General features: G+C 41.1%; 1 protein-coding gene across 2 annotated transcripts in view; it reads right to left on the bottom strand.

Annotated features, from left to right (window-relative positions):
- The window catches only part of RACGAP1 (Rac GTPase activating protein 1), a 35,463-nt gene extending 20,764 nt beyond the window's left edge, over positions 1 to 14,699 (bottom strand). For both annotated transcript variants that reach the window (XM_087710382.1, XM_014063324.2), the window contains exon 1: positions 14,609 to 14,699. The gene's annotated coding sequence lies outside the window, so the exon portion shown is untranslated. The remainder of the gene's footprint in view (positions 1 to 14,608) is intronic.
- Between the last annotated feature and the right edge of the window lie 224 nt (positions 14,700 to 14,923).

Here is a 14,923-nt window from a genome sequence, read left to right as displayed (position 1 = left end):
GGTGGCCGCTTTAATGGCCCAAGCTGCGGCTTGATGGGTTTTGTGACAAGCCTGTTCAGCTCTTTTGTCTTCCGCCTTAAGTCCCTCTAGAAGGTCCGGAGGGAGCACTGAAGAGGTGGTGAGAGCCTGAACTGGAGGATCAACAGAGGGGAGTTTAAGAAGCTCTTCCATTGAAGGATCCACTGAGTAAAGGCGTTTGTCATTACCGCCGGGGGTGGCCAGAGTCCCTGGTTGGACCCACTGGCGTTGGACTACATCTTTGAAGAATTTGGGAGAAGGGACGATCTCCTGAGCGGGAATCTTCTCATCAAACAGGCCCTTACTGTGATCCGTAGGATCCGCCGCTGCCTGATCAGGAGGCACTGCCACATCCATATGGGTGGACACCTTGGCCTTGAGGAGGATTGATTTGAACAGGGAAGGTTGAAACAATCCAGCAAAGGCTGGCTTGTCTGGAATGGGGTTCTCATCATCCAATAGGTCATGACCCCCACACCCTCATTGTCCCAAACCGAGTCAGCACTGGCCACCGAAGGGGGCGGGGAAAAAGGTCTGTGGAGGCCTTGTCACTCACCAGGGCCGAGGGAGCTGCGGAGCTGGAGTAGCCTGAGCAATCGGAGCAGCTGTCTGAGGAACCTGTGGTTGTGCCTTGTGCCTTTGGAGGCCCTCAGTTATCCCCTGGGAGATTGCAGTAGCAATCACTTGTCTCATTTCCGCTGATAGACCTGGGCCCAGGTCTTCTACTGGGCGGGTCCCCGCCACAGTAGGCCTGAGAATGGGATCCCTGGCTGTAAGAACAGGCGGAGGAGAACCCTCCCTCTCAGAAGGTAGGTTGCACTCAAATAGGTCTGCACCCCCCCCCGGAGGGAGGGGGAAGGGGACCTGGAGCCCCCGGAGAGGGAAACCTCTCTGACCCCCCCACACACTCAGAGATAATTGGAGGAGGAGAGGGGGGCTCAACTGGATCCTGACCAATAGTTTGCTGGCTGACCTGGCTGGTAGACTTGAGCCACTATCTGCCTTTGGAGCTTTTCGACTTCCTTCTCCAGGGCCTTCTGGCGCCTGGAAGCATCCTTCTGCCCCTTAAATGGCTGCCTGGAATAAGGCTTGCTGTTCTTGGTCCCCCCAATGGCTTCCCTAGCAGCCCTGCCCGCCTTCCTGAGATAGGGCCCCATTGGAATGGGTAACTGGCCTGCCAGAAGGGAGTCCAAGGTGATCTCATCCGCCGTGACAGTAGTTGGCCTCTGCGGTGGCCAGGCAGAGATCTGGCAAGTCGCTGGGAAGCAGGGCTAGCGTGCGCCAACAGGACACAATTCAACGCTGCCAGGGGAAGATGCCTGAGGCGTGCATCAGAATCGAAATCTAGATGTGGAGAGTGGCCTCAGCCAGATAAACCTCAGAAACAGCCCGAACTCTCACCACTTCAAGAGAGTGCTCCGATTGCCGTCCTGTCTCTCACCAGCTGCCACTGAGCAAATGGCGGCAATCGCGCTGGTGGCGGGAAACTTTGCCACTCGAAAATGGCCGCCGAAGGGGGCAGCGCAAGATGGCGGCGCCCAGGGAAGCACCACGTTGCCTCCACTATGGAGGGAAAAGCTGGCTGTTGCTCCGCTCCAAAGCTCACCACCTCTGAATATTTTGGAATCTCGCCATGCAGGTTGCCTGACAGACAAAATCCCGGCGGTAGAGAGCCAGCCAGCTAGCAGCTCCCAGTGCCCAGAACACCCCAGGACACCTGGAGAGCCAAGCCTCTCCGCCGTAATGCAGAGAGGTGAAGGGATATTGATGCTGCTAGAAGGAAAAAATCGATCTAAGCAAGGAACAAATAAGGAGTAAAGGGAAAACAAACACTAATAAAGGATACAGGTAATAAAAAAGGGGAAAAGTCTCAGGAGAGACTAAAAGAACGTCCTAATGGGCAATGGACTGAATTGAAAAACTGAAAATACCGGGAGACTAGGAGGCATGGTCAAAATTTCAATTCAGTCCATTGCTTGGACTCTCCAAGCAGCGCACGGGAAAATTGTATATGTATGTATCTCCTGCATAATATGAAATGTTTTTGTTACTGACACTAAAGTGATAATCTGCATCCATCATCTTCAAACATCCCAACTTTTTTATTTTAGCTGGACAGTTGAGATGATTTTCACCTTGGGTGATCTTGCTGAGAAGATTCTGGGTGCATTCCTGGCATTCTTCACTCACCGTTCAAGGAAAACCTCCCTACCATAATGAGGGAGCTTAGCAGAAGTATATTCTAGACTCTAGAGGCTTAACATGATTATTAATAAATAATACTGTTCAGTTTTAGTAATTACTAAATTACAGTGTAACTAAATCTCATAGATTTGTTGTATCTGCCTATAGTAGCTAGCAGTCAGGCTAAATACATTACATTTAATAATTATAATTTTTCAAATATAATCCAGCTTCAAGGGCGACGAACTGTCTTGATCCATTCATTTGTCCCTTTTTTCTTCTTGGGACTTTTATTTTTCTCACCACTAAAACATGTTTTCTCTCCATCACAGCTATCAGTCAGAGTCACTACCATTAATGTTTTCCAACCTGCAAATATATCCTACTCTATTGCCCTTCAGAGTTCTGGACTTTTGGACTTCTGTTTCTGTACTTAAGTATTAATTTGCTATATTGGCTATCAAACAATACATCCAATGAATACCAGGGTGGAAAAGACTACATTATATCAAAGCAAGGCAAATCATTTAAAGAAAAGTATATTTGACCTTTCCCTTCTAAACTATTTTTTTTTTTAATAATTAAATGTTTTATTCATTTTCATTTTCAATTTTGTACATTCACTTATATACTGGATATTTGCAATAATCGTAAGATAATCTTACGTAAGATAATATAATCGTAAGAAAAAAAAAAAAAACCCCAACCTAAACACAACTCATAAACCCAACCTATCACTTTCACACACCCCTTCTTCTCCCCCTCCAACTTTCCTTTCTCCCTCCAACGATCACCCCTCCTACTTCCCTTTCCCCTCCTATCTTCCTTTCTCGCCTTCCTCACCCTCCTTCCCCTCTCATCCTCCTTACATTCCCCTCTTCCTCCCTCCTTACTTCTCCCTCTTCTTTTCCTCTACTTCTCACTATGGTGCATTTCTCTATTCCTTACACCCAACAAAAAAAGGAAAGAAAAAAGCAGTAAGAAAAAAAAAGAGAAAAATAAAAAGAAAAGATAAGGAACAACAGTATACAAGTGTATTCTTCTTGTTCTATATATTGAAGCTATATCTCCACCCACCCACCCACCCCCAATGAACCCCCCTCCCTAACCCCCTCCGACTTCCCAGGTCACACACCCGGCACAGTTCAGTACCATTCACCTTCAAAATATCTTATTAACAATAATAATGAAAATAAAATAAAAAGAACACTCCGAAAAAGAAAACAAAAACAAAAAAGTAAATAAAAAAAATTGAAAACTCTTTTGCATTATGCTCAGCCTCCCATCATTCTTAAAATTTAAACAGTGTGAGTCATTCCATTTATATTTTGTCCTCGTCCCTTACTTCTTTGATATTTACCCCCATCTTCCTGTAGAATCTCCAAATAGCCTTTCTTAACCTTATATTCAAATATTAGTTTATACAAAAATCAATTTATCTTCATACTTTCGCTACTCATCTTCCTATCCTTCGTTTCACGTCTCCATTCCTCCCAAGCCCAAATTGCATAAGATTAGGATCTCGCTCTTCACTTTAAAATCCTGAGCTTTTTATATTATACTTCAAACATGTAAATTCGTACAATATATGCCCAAAATTCATACCAGTTCGTTCAATCCCAAGATCCCTTCATCAATATCCCGCTCCACCTTCCTTTCTGCCCCACACTCCATTCATCCCAAACCGCAATTCAAATAAATCTTAGTCCCCGCTTTCCTCACAGAAAACACTTCATGCGCAGTTTGGATTGAAATTCAAATAAGTCTTGTAAAAGTCCCGTATCAGTACACAGCTTTACCATTTCATACCAAACAGAAATCCCAAAGTTTTAATCAGTCCAAAAGCTTAGAAAGTATTCCAAAGACGTCGCTGGGTCCATATTCTTTACTCTTCCGTCCTTCCGGAAAGAAAAGGCAACCCTCTGCCTTATAACCACGTGTCCCGCTGCTTTGAAAATATAACTGAATCCTCAGTTTCCGCTCTTCTGCCTCTCCAGTAGGGGGAGAACTCCCTCCTTCTTGTAGCCAAGTGACTTGCTGCTTGTCTTTCCTTCACCTTGTCCTTCCGCGTTTCCGAGTGAGTCAAGAAGCCCCGCCTTCAGAGTTTTATAATAAAAGTCCCGAGCTTCCGAAACAGAATTAATACGAAATCTTTGATTTTCAAATGTAACTGTGATTCCAACTGGAGATTCCCATTTATACTTTATTTGACGATTTCTAAGTTCTTGGGTTAAAAAAGTATAACTTCTCCTTGCTTGCAGCATCTGAAGCGGGATATCTTTAAAGACGAACAAATCGTGGCCTTCGATTCGGAGCCTGCTATTATAAAGCTTTTGTGAGATCGCATTTCTGGATTCTCTTGTGAAAAAATATATAATTATGTCTCTTGGAAGCTGTCGTTGCTCTGCTACATGCGAATTTTGGCGATAGATTTTTCGAATATTCCAATCAAAATTAAGTCCTGGGCCTCCCACCACTTGGCTGAAAGCTTCTACAAAAGTCTGTTTCAAATTTTCTCCTTTCTTTTCAGGCAGTCCTCTGACTCTTATTGCAAACGCCTTTGTATTATAATTTATCATTGTAAGTTGTGTTTGATTATTAATAATCTCTTGTTGTAAAGCTTGAATATTAGAAGTCAAATTAAAATTGGCCCTCTCCAAAGTTTCCAATTTCGTCTCCATTTCTTCAACATAATCTGTTAAAGTAGACGTGACTTCAAACATATTCGCATTTATCTGGGCAATTTTGGTATGTATTTTATCACATAAATCCAACACAAATTCTTGAATTTCTTTTCTAAAGTCATTAATTATTTGAAAGAGAAGCTCCTGTGTCAAAAAATCTCCAGTAGATGGCGTAGGAGACAAAGGCAGCGATTTGGTAGCAAGTTCTTTAAGCACGAGGGGGGAGGATTTTTTTGCCTGTTTAGACCTGGGAGACATTATAGATAAAATCTGAGAATAGACAGATAAACAGTGTCTTCAGCTGGCCAGTTCTCAATAAATTATTTGTAGATTTTGCTCATTAATGAGTAGCGGTCTCCGGGGAAATAAAGCCAGTTAATTACGTCATCAATCACCAACACAGTAAAAACGCCATTTTGTATCCCAATTGCGCAGAGAAGTTCAAAGGAAAAACAAGGCTGGTGTTTAGATAGTTAAAAAAAAACACATCACAGAAGTGCGACCCGCTCGTATTATCTTAAAAACAATTTATCATTGTCCTGAGTGCGGGAGTCGGCTGTCTAGGGCTGCAAAAAGGCAGCTGCGAAGAACTGGCTGGAGATAAGAGCTCAGTTACGCTGGATCATTCTCTGTTCGCAGCCCAAAAAAAAAAGAAGAGGGCTGTGAACTACGAATAAATCCTAACACCTGAGCTTCTGCCTGTCCCTTTCTGCCAGAAAGGGATGATATCTATTGATCTTAATTAGATATACAGACCAGAACTTTAAGAGGGGCTCCGTTGAGCTCCTCGGCGACAGGCTCCTCCCACAGGAAGTCCGCTCCCTTCTAAACTATTAATTCAAAAACACATCTGCTTCCATAAACTAGTTGCAGCCTTTTAAATGACAACATAAAAAACCTGAACACTTCTGACAAATGAAAATATATATTGCTTCAAAAATTCCCATGTAGCTAAAAATAAACATTTCTTTAGTGGGAAGTTTTAAATATACATAACTACTATTGTAGATATTGCATATGATCTACAAACCTTGATGCAGATTGTAGAAAAATAATGAAAGCTGGAAAATATGCAGAACTTTGAATATTTGTAGCAGCCCAAGGAGTCAAAACTGTTACTCTGCAGTGAATGGCAGCTACTTTAACAACCAATATAGTCAGGTTGTATGTCCATTAATATTCAATCTGAAGACATAAATATTGCAAGAAAAACTCAGTAAATCAAAATTCTGCTTGTACATGAAATTTGCCAGAAAAGTGTATAATTTGAAGTGTGCAGAAAAAAAAAAAATTGAGCTGTTTCTTTCAGTACCTCAAATCATTAGCAATTTATCCAGTTTAATAGTTTCATAACCCAGTATTACTAAATTTACAATTCTATACAAGTAGTCCTCATTTAACAACCGATTGCTTAGCAACTGTTCAAAGTTATCACAGCCCTTCATGGCATCGGACCTGGGTGCCTGAGAGACCGCCTCCTGCCGATCACCTCCCATAGACCGATTAGATCACACAGGTTAGGTCTCCTCCGGTTTCCATCTGCCAGCCAATGTCGGCTGGTGACTCCCCAGGGAAGAGCCTTCTCTGTTGCAGCTCCAGCCCTCTGGAACGATCTCCCCGTGGAGATCCGGACCCTTACTACCCTCCCGGCCTTCCACAAAGCCGTTAAGTCCTGGCTGCTCCAGCAGGCCGGGGGGCTCTCGAAATATCCAGCCCCTCGGAAATTGTGACTGCTGTATATTTTAATATGTTTTTTGTGTATTATCCCTCCTCCCTTGTTTTATTGTAAGCCGCCCGGAGTCCTTCGGGAGTGGGCGGCATACAAATCAATAAAACTATAAACTAGATCGTTTAAAAGATACTTACAACCTGATTTTGAAGTTCTCATCATATTTTGTGCACTTGGCAACCTTTAAAGCCATATGAAGCATCCTACGATCACATGACCACAACTTTCAATGTTTTTCTCCCAGTTTCTGGCACAAATTACCCATTGGATACATTCACATAAACACTGCATTCACTTAATGACAGCTGCAGAAAAGGTTGTATAACTGGGCACAATCCTGTGGTGACCTGCTTAACAACCATAATGATTGTGACTGTAATTCTATTATGATCATAAGTCAAGGACTACTTATATAAATAATAGCAGTATCCAATGCCTGGAGTAAGAGCACTCTCCCTTCAATCCAGGGGTCCCCAAGCCCCAGCCCACTAGTGGACTGCACTCTGTGTGTGTGGCAGGTCCACTTGTGTGAGATGGGTGCTTACGCGCAAAGCTCCATTTGAGTGGCAGGCATGCATGCCCGTTTGTGCAAATGGAGCTGTGCATACTTGCACGTGCCCAACAATAACATAAAATCACCCTCCCCCAGGTGACCAAGCCAGAAAGGTTGGGGACCACTGCACTAATCCACTCTTGTCTAATCCATCTCTTTAAATATTCTTAAATCTAACCTATATTTAACCATCTTCCAAATGTGTTTCAAATATTTCAAATCTAAACCCTTCAAAACAAATTTTAGACAGAAAATGATTAGGGTTAGGGTTTCAAATAAGTGGAAATCTGCTCATGTAAATTTGGATATTTATCACTAATATACTGTATCCATTTGTCTTAGAGCTAAAGAAAAAAAACACCCATAATATTCACACACACAAAAATAATAGCTAACAACTAGTTGTCTTACAAGTCAAAGCTAACCTCTCAAATACAAAAATATCTCAGTAGCTCTCTTCCAAATGAGAAACATCTTTAGGAATGCCCAGATTCAGAGGTTCTGTGAGGTCACAAAACAATTCTGAGCTGAAATCAGAATCTGGCCATATAAAATGCACACAATCTGTATGTTAGAATTTAAACTGGTTATTTTCCATTTTATGCAACATGGACATACCATAGGTCAGTATTAGAATTGCCAGTTTCTTAGTATCTTTCTTCCACTGCTTGACATTTATGCCTAAATTCTACTAATTTAGCTATGTAGAAGTGTTGGAAGAACTAGCCATCTGGTTCAGTTCCAAGCTGGGAGAGGGAAAATGGAAATAAGGAGGCTGATTGGAAAGACGGTTTATTGATGAAACAGAAGCACATGAGTGGTTCTGGTGCAGCTGACCACATGGAGTTGAGAGGGGTTTTTATACCTTTTTTAGGCTTTGAACTTGAGCTTCCTGTTCCTGTGCAAGATCATGTATTCTACTGGCTGTTGTCAGACTTCCATGGGGCTATGTTTGTCTGAGATATGTTTGGTTGAAATTTGCTGGGGGTGATGCAATGTCCTTAGGAGATTGTGCCATGTGGTGAGCTCTTTAGGAAAATGTAACATTCTGCCTTTTTAATATTTCTCAAAATATTTAATTCTTGTAGGAGAGGGGGGGTCTTCCCTCAGAGTCATGTCCAAGATTTTATTTGCTTTGGGATAGAGAAAAATATATGAAGTTCAGAAAAAGAAAAGTAACAAAATAAATTAAAAGCTCAAGATAAAAAGAAATACAGCAAAACCTAATTTACCCAACACCATTCACTATAACTCATATTTTCTAACACTACTAATACGATGTCCATATAAAACATACATTGGTTTTTGTTCTTTAAACAGGTTTTGAGAACTGTAAAGAAGGATTTAATGTTGGGAAACATTTATCCAGGCAGGAGGGAGGCCTGAATGTATTATGGATTTTCCCCTTACAACAGCTTGAAAGTTACATGTTTTTGTTGTTGTTGTTGCTGTTATTCCTTTTGAGTCATTGTTGATTTCTGGTGACTGCCTGAACTAATCTCTGGAGTATTTTGGGGCAAGGTTATTTTGGAAGTGGCTTGCCATTGTCTCCTTCTAGGACTCAGAGTGGCCCAAAGTCACCCAGCTGGCTTTTGTGCCTATGGAGGAATCAGTACTCCTGATATCCCTGTTTTTAACCTAGTGCCTACACAAACCTGGCTCCTAGTTACATTAATTCAGCAGTTTAAACACTTAATGAAAAAAATAATCTTGCATAATAATTCCAATTATTCTATTAACAGCAGCATTTTCAAAATAGAATTCAGTTTTCATTCCAATCAAACAAAAATTAGGCTAACAAATATACTATTAAAATGCTTCTATTCCTCTATATATCTTTCTTATCAAGACAATCATAACCTATTAGAGAAAATGACATATAGTTAATTCTTCTTCTTCTTATGCCATATCCGTCATCGGACATTGGTGATTATGTTGGAAATCCTATTTTTGTCAACAGCCACACGAAAAAGTGCTGCTGAGTTTTGTCCAAAACAGTCCCTTAGATTTTGAAGCCATGATGTTCTTCTTCTGCCTGGACTTTGTTTGCCTTCAATCTTCCCCTGGAGGATTAAGTGAAGTATGCCATATTTTTCTGGGTTTTGCATCACATGTCCAAAATATTCTAACTTTTGCTTTTTAATGGCTTTGATGATTTCCCTTGGCTTTCCCAGGTGGCTTATCACCTCATTTCTGATTTTGTCAACCCAGTTTATACGTAACAGCCATCTGTAAAGTTAGTTACCTTTACTCAAACTTTCAGCAAAACAATGTATTTTAAGTAGGTCAAAATCAATATTATCTTACTTTATAACAACATATAAACAATTCTATAGATAGTAGAACTGGAAGTACCCCAATAATCTGTAGAAAAAAGTTAAATTTTGCTGAAATAGGTGGACAACCATAAAACATTATGCAGTTTTTGAGAATACTAAATTTTAATGCCTTCACTTTTTTTAAAAAAAAAATCTAAGTAAACTACAGTACAGGTTTATGAAAACTATTCCAGGGTAAATATTCATTATGCTTTGATTTTTAATATATTTAAATCACAACTGCAGAGAAATACCATAAGTCAGCAAGAAGAAACCCATGATGAATAATCTGCCATTTATTAATGGGGTGGGGGGGATAAATAGTGCATGCGAATTTCTAGCTACTTTTTTTGCCTTTTAAAATGTATATTGAACAAATAAGGACCTTTTGAATATATTAGACCAGTGCCCCCCAACCCTTTCAGCACCAGGGACTGGTTCCGTAGAGAGGTTTTTCCACTGACAGAGGAGGGTTTTGTGTGCTGTCTGCATCCCGCACCTGAACAGATGGGACTTTGCTCATTTGCGCAAACCAGTTTCTGGCACATCGTGAACCAGTGATGGTCCGTGGCCGGGGGTAGTGGTGGTCAGGGACCCGTGTGTTTGACAGAGGGCATTTCCTGACATGTCTGTTTTCATTTCCACTTAAGCAGTGATGGAACTCTCACTGTAACACAAGGTTATCAGTGCTATTCAAAAGAGCCTTCTGGATGGAGAAAGAGAACCACAATAGCCAATAACTGTCTCTCAGTATAGCTACCAAGAATTCAGGTTGAAAATGTATTGATATACATTTTTCTAAACAAGTACTTTCCCTCAATATTTATATCTACTGGACATAAAATCAACATGGGATTTTTTTTCAAAAAAAAAAAAAAAGTTACGCTAAATATAAATTAAATCAGATCATGTTTTATCTTGGTCTTCAAATCAGAACTGGGAGTAATGTAGTTCAACTTCCTACTCACTGCAGGATTTACTACAACATCTCTACTGAGCAAACATGAAGTTCTTGGCCAAGCCAAGTCCCATTCCTTGCTTTTGCTTTTCATTTTTCCTACCCAGATGCAGGGTCTATATTTCTTTTGATTAAATTCTACTCATTTCAATCATTACCCAAACCTCTCTAGAGTTTATTCTTTCTCCTGCAAAGAGAAAAGCTATCTCTCTCAGCTTTGTATCATTTATAGACTTGATAAGCAACTTCTGAAGTATCTCATCAAAGTCACTGATAGTAATGTTGAATGATTGCCATTAACAAGTACTCTGGGTGTAGTTTTTCAGCCAACTGTGCTATGTAATCTGTATTGTATAATTTTACTAAGGGGAATATTACAAACAACTTGAAATTTAGCCGAAGTCCAGATTCCCTATGTCTAAATGTTCCCCTGATCTATAAAGTGGTAAAGTTAGCCTGTCACAATCTGTGATAAATCCACGTTGGCTCCTGTAAATCACTGTATGCCTAACCAAATCCTGACTAGCGTACTGTTGATTATCTGTTCAAGGATCTTACTCAATATTAATATCAAGCTAGCAACTTTGCTGTTTCCCAGGTCCTCATTCTTTGCCTTCTTGAAAGTAGGGACATCTCCTCTCTTGGACCTGAAGACTTGGAATTCATTCAGACCAGCAGTTTTCTTGGCAATGTTTTTCAAAAATAGTTTATCATTGCCTTATTCTTAGGATTGAGTGTGATTGTCCAATGTCATCCAGCTGGCTTTGTACCTTAGATATGATTCAAACCCAGGAGATCATGGTTTCTAGCCTCAAGCCTTCACCACTTCACCAAACTGGCTCTCAGTATGTTTATAGATCACTTCTATTTTTTTCTTCTTAAAAAAATGTGACTATGTATTCAATTTTCCCCCAAAAGATTTCTTATTCTTCCTGGACACTTTTCTTCTTCAGGATTTCAAACCATCCTATTTTCTGAAATCCAGTTTATAGATTGGCTCACCTTAGGTCCTTTGCAAATATCAGAGATTCAAAGGTAATATCCAATTAAAATTCAAAAGGTAATCTTTTGCCCAAGATACTAATCATTTCTTCCACCTATTACCTCCCCTTGGTGAGAATCACTTCCAGAATAAGCAGACCCCCTTGTTCTGTCTTCCATTTTCTGAGAAATAAAGTTGTTGGTAAGAGGACAAGAACTATTGTGCCTTTACCTCTTGGCAGATTAGATTCATAGTGGTTTGGGGGGTAATTGAAATTTCCATTATTATTGAATGATTATTTAGAGAATCACAAATTAAAAATTATAATGTCCCATGGCTTCAGTTATAAAGAAGCAAAGGCAAAACATGATTTTCAATTCCTACATTCCGGCAGCCTCAAGCACCTACTAGATAAGGACTTAAAAGAATGTATTTTCTAAAGACACAGAAAAGTAGCTGTTATCAGATACTGTATGTAATAATTGCAAGCAAGATTGCTACCCTTAGGCCAAGGGATTTGGTGTAAGAGGGAAGTGAAGGAGTTATTATTGTTATTGATCAGAAAAGGAATAGGAACAAGAAGCATCAAAGCTTACATTAGACAAAGTGATTACTGGGATTCCACTGATTTTACCTCCCAGCTTTTATTCTATATCTATCGTACTATTATCATCCTCCAATATAATAATCAGATATGAATTCTTCTAATGTATTTAATCATGCCACTATATTATCAATAATAACATGACTGTACCATATATACCAGAAGAGCCAAGGTGGCGCAGTGGTTAAATGCAGCACTGCAAGCTACTGCTAGATCAGCAGGTCAGCGGTTCAAATCTCACCGGCTCAGGGTTGACTCAGCCTTCCATCCTTCCGAGGTGGGTAAAATGAGGACCCAGATTGTTGGGGGCAATATGCTGACTCTCTGTAAACCGCTTAGAGAGGCCTGAAAGGCCTATGAAGCGGTATATAAGTCTACTGCTATTGCTATTGCTATATTTAAAGCACAAGCCAGATTGGGGTACTCATTAAGGCATCAGGCTAGAGTTCTAGTTTTGCCTTATGCACAAAACCAGCTACATAACTTTGGGTCACTCTCAACTGTAGGAAGAAACCTGCAAGGACTTGTCCAGGCATTCATCAGGAGTCAAATCTGACTGGAAGCCACAACAAACAAACAAACAAACAAACCCATTTAAATTGGTGCCCAATTTTGCCTTTTGCCTTTGCCTCTGAGCTCCTTTAATGTCCCAGTTTTGTTTCCCTAGCACCTCTTTTGACTCTCCCCATTTGTGTCCTCAAAATTTGATTCTGGCTTCTATGGTCCAGTGAAACTGTTCTTATCTAAATGATATTACATCATCCTCAAAAATACAATGACTTCAATGTTTTCAGCACCACCACTTTCAGTACCAGCTGTCACATTCAGCTGCTTGCTGTAATGCTGTCCTACCAAAATTATAATATTGGATGGAGGAAGGCTTTGCTTAAGGATGTGTTTTGTATCCTCTATATTCTCTCTCATATCATGAATGAATTTGTCACCTGAGAGGGCCTACATGGGGGAGAGGGGTGGGGCTAGATATTTATTACCTGTAACTCCAATTACAGAACATTCCTCTTCCATTCACCCCCAAATTTATTTAAGCCCTGATATATTTCTGTTTAAATATTTCATCACCATTAAATCCAAGAGCAAAATTGCCTTTCCTTAAGCCCTCCTTCTATATACTGTATCAATCAAATCACAGTTCCTTATTGTGAAAAGAAAAGGAAGAATGCCCAAATTTCATGTTTGCACCACATCCAACGGCAATTTCATGTTTTCAGCTACGACTAAAGTTCTTTCTCATTTTCTACTGACCTGACATCAACTGACATATCACCTCCCATCCCTAAGCACATCACATTACATACCTTCCTGGGTTTTTGTTTACTCATTAATCTAAGAGGTCATTACTCCTATCTTCAAAGTCTTCTGAAAGCTTGCTTTGGTCAGACCACCCTCAACATATACCTACTGTATCACAACCTTTGCTCTTTCAGTTCTGCTGCCTTTAGATACCTAAATGGCCCCTGCTTTTTTAAAATGACTCACTCCCCTCGTGCCTCCTTCGCCTTCAACCCCCTCCTCCAAACTTTTGTAAAGCCTCTGACCTGATCTCATTCTTGAGAATAAACCTCATCTGAACAATTTCTATTATACTCCTCTGCTTTCAGCTACTTTCCCACCTAGAGCAGATTACTATTTGCATATTATAAGGAATCTTGCAAAAGGATTATTACAATAGATTATATTTCCTTCAATGCATAACAGGTATACCAATCAAGATCAAGTGAGGTACTAATACCGCTCTATAAAGCCCTAGTTAGACCACACCTAGAGTACTGCATCCAGTTTTGGTCACCACACTATAAAAAAGATGTTGAGATTCTAGAAAAAGTGCAGAGGAGAGCAATCTGGATGATTGGGGAACTGGAGAGGGACCAGGGGAGACATGGTAGTCGTGTTCCAATATTTGAGTGGCTGCCAAGCTATTTTCCAAAGCACCCAAAGGCCAGACAAGGAATAATGGATGGAAATTGACCAAGGGCAGATTCAACCTAGAAATAAGGAGGAACTTTCTGACAGTGAGAACAATCAACCAATGGAACAGAAGTTGCTGGGGCTTCATCACTTGAGACTTTCAAGAAGAGATTGGACTGCCATTTGTAAGAAATGATGTAAGGTCTTCTGCTTGAGCGGGGAGGGGGGCTTGGACTAGATGACCTACAAGGTCCCTTCCAACTGTGTTAATCTGTTATCTGGTTCATCGTCGTTACGCCGTTTCGTAATCTCTCCCCTTGAGAGCTGAACAGGAAAATCCGTGAAGACTGACCGTTTCGATATCGGAAAACCACGAACACCCTGCTTTAATGAGGGAGGACCGTGTAAAATATTTTTTTAAAAGGTCGTCCTGATTCAGGACGGCCATAAAAACAACCCCAGCCGCCTTCCCTTAACAGAGCCGGGGAACTCCAGGGAAACTGCAAAGTCTGTATCAACGCAGTGCGTTGATTAAAAAAAAGAACCGTTTTCTAGCTGCTGCTGCTGCTGCTTCCTCCCAAAGGCCGCCTGAAATGCCAGCCAGCCTCCCGCGCCGCTTTCTTTCTTTCTTACTTCCCCCATTTTAACTTACCAGGAGGCGCGTGAGAGGAAAGGCCGTTGGGACCCCACCGCATTAGGGCGCCGCATCCACTCCAAGCAGAAACGGCTTCGCGACCCACCCGCCGTTCAGTTTGAATCGCAACCACAGTTGGCCTCTCCTAATCGTGATTGGTTGAGCAGTACTGGCGTAGCCGAGGGCAAACGTGACGTCACCGCCACCGCTTTGTCTCATTAAGGAAGCGTGCTCAGCCAATCGCGATTAGGAAAGGCACTCTGAAACGCGGACGCCTGGGGCGCCTTCTTTTTCTAGGGCACGCTTGCCCTACTTGTCATTTTTTTCCTCCCA

Source organism: Thamnophis sirtalis, unplaced genomic scaffold (assembly GCF_051295495.1).
Source record: "Thamnophis sirtalis isolate CommonGarterSnake01/CBP01778 unplaced genomic scaffold, rThaSir2_p1.2 scaffold_3, whole genome shotgun sequence".
Classification (NCBI taxonomy): domain Eukaryota; kingdom Metazoa; phylum Chordata; class Lepidosauria; order Squamata; family Natricidae; genus Thamnophis; species Thamnophis sirtalis.
Note: the sequence above shows the minus strand (reverse complement) of the source record. Positions and strands in the feature narration are given on the sequence as shown.